We start from the raw sequence: 2,500 nt of genomic DNA, 5'->3' as shown, positions 1-2,500 counted from the left end.
ACACATACGGAAGAAGAAAAAGAAAAAAAACAGAGAAAGAAGAGAAAGGAAACAAACAAACAAACAAAAAAACCCCAAAACAAACAGAAAAAAAAAGAAAAGAAAAAAAAAAGTGAGAAATAAAAGAAAGAAAGAAAGAAAAATGCCTACGCTTTTCAAAACTCAAAGAGAAACGAAAAACTGCGAGAAAAATAAAACAGAAGTAAAAAGAAAAGAAAAACAACAACAAAAAACCAAAGCAGAAGAAGAAGAGTGTATAAGTTAAACTTAGAAACAAAAAACGTCTTACATGAAAAAAAAAAAAAAGCCAGAAGAGAGAGTGCAGGGGGATGTGTGTGTGGGGTGCGTGGTGGTGGTGGTGGTGGTGGTAAGGGAACAAGATGAGGCAGGGGCAGGGGGAACATGTGACTTCCCATGACAGGTGTTGTCTCCACGAATCTTTCACGCCACGTTTGAAACACACTGGCTCGATTCCACAGAGACACAGCGACACACAGGACCTTGCATGGCCTTGGGGGGGGGGGGGAGAGATATAGATGGTGGTGTAAAATGTGTGTCCATGTGGACACTGCAGAATGTTAAAAAAACACAAAAAAAACCAACTCAACTCTTCTGACAGATTCTTGGGGTCAGCAGGGTTTGTCAAAATGATGAAGCTAGAGATGCGTTTAACCCAGGACTCCCCCCCCCATCCCACCCCTACCCCCACAGAACATCAGAAGAACAGCCGAGACAACCGTTCTGCAGACAGCCAGGGCCTCCAGCCCCTCACCCCTCATCCCCCACAGAACACCAGAAGAACAGCCAACACCACCTCTCTACAGACAGCCAGGACCTCCACCACCTAATCCCTCATACCCCACAGAACACCAGAAGAACGGCCAACACCACCTCTCTGCAGACAGCCAGGGCCTCCACCCCCTAATCCCTCATACCCCACAGAACACCAGAAGAACAGCCAACACCACCTCACTACAGACAGCCAGGACCTCCACCCCCTAACCCCTCATCCCCCACAGAACACCAGAAGAACGGCCAACACCACCTCTCTGCAGACAGCCAGGGCCTCCACCCCCAAACCCCTCATCCCCCACAGAACACCAGAAGAACGGCCAACACCACCTCTCTACAGACAGCCAGGACCTCCACCACCTAATCCCTCATACCCCACAGAACACCAGAAGAACGGCCAACACCACCTCACTACAGCCAGGACCTCCACCCACTAATCCCTCATACCCCACAGAACACCAGAAGAACGGCCAACACCACCTCTCTGCAGACAGCCAGGGCCTCCACCCCCAATTCCCTCATCCCCCACAGAACACCAGAAGAACGGTCAACACCACCTCTCTGCAGACAGCCAGGACCTCCATCCCCCAATTCCCTCATCCCCCACAGAACACCAGAAGAACGGCCAACACCACCTCACTACAGCCAGGACCTCCACCCACTAATCCCTCATACCCCACAGAACACCAGAAGAACGGCCAACACCACCTCTCTGCAGACAGCCAGGGCCTCCACCCCCAAACCCCTCATCCCCCACAGAACACCAGAAGAACGGCCAACACCACCTCCCTGAAGACAGCCAGGACCTCCATCTCCCATCCCAGGACTCACACCCTTGGAACTACGCAACCTTCAGAGAACCAAGACCCAGGCCTTGCTTTCAGTTTCAGTCTCTCTAAGAGGCGTCACAGCGTTCGGATAAAATCCATATACGCTACACCACATCTGCAAGTCAGATGCCTGACCAGCAACATAACCCAACGCGCTGTATGACCAGTATCAGTATCAGTATCAGTAGCTCAAGGAGGCGTCACTGCGTTCGGTCAAATCCATATACGCTACACCACATCTGCCAAGCAGATGCCTGACCAGCAGCGTAACCCAACGCGCTTAGTCAGGCCTTGAGAAAAAAAAAACTTAAAAAAAACTATAAAAAAGAGTAAATAAAGAAATATAAAAAAAAGAAAAAAAAAAAGAATGAATACAATTTAAAAAAAATTAAAACAAATTAAATAAATTTAAAAAAAACAATAAAAATAAGATAAAATAGACCGCGAGTGCATGCTTATATTTTTGTGCACCTATCAGTGGATTTCTTCTACAAGATTTTGCAAGGTAACAACACTCTCGTCGTCATATCTGTGAAGCTGCATGTTCGGTGCATATCTGTTATGCATGTGTGGGTGTATATGTAAATGTGTGCCTTCATGTTTTACATCTATTTGCTTATTTATCATCATTGTTATCTTTTTTATTTATTTATTATTGTTATTAATTTATTATTATTATTATTATTATTATTACTACTACCTTTTTTTAACATTATAGTTATTATTTATTTATTTAATTGTGTAAGCTTATCTATTATTTATTCACCTTTTTTTTCTTTCCTCAAGGCCTGACTAAGCGCGTTGGGTTACGCTGCTGGTCAGGCATCTGCTTGGCAGATGTGGTGTAGCGTATATGGATATGTCCGAACGCAGTGACG

The sequence above is a fragment of the Babylonia areolata genome, chromosome 19 (genome assembly GCF_041734735.1).
Source record: "Babylonia areolata isolate BAREFJ2019XMU chromosome 19, ASM4173473v1, whole genome shotgun sequence".
Lineage (NCBI taxonomy): Eukaryota > Metazoa > Mollusca > Gastropoda > Neogastropoda > Buccinidae > Babylonia > Babylonia areolata.
This window is presented reverse-complemented; position numbering follows the sequence as displayed.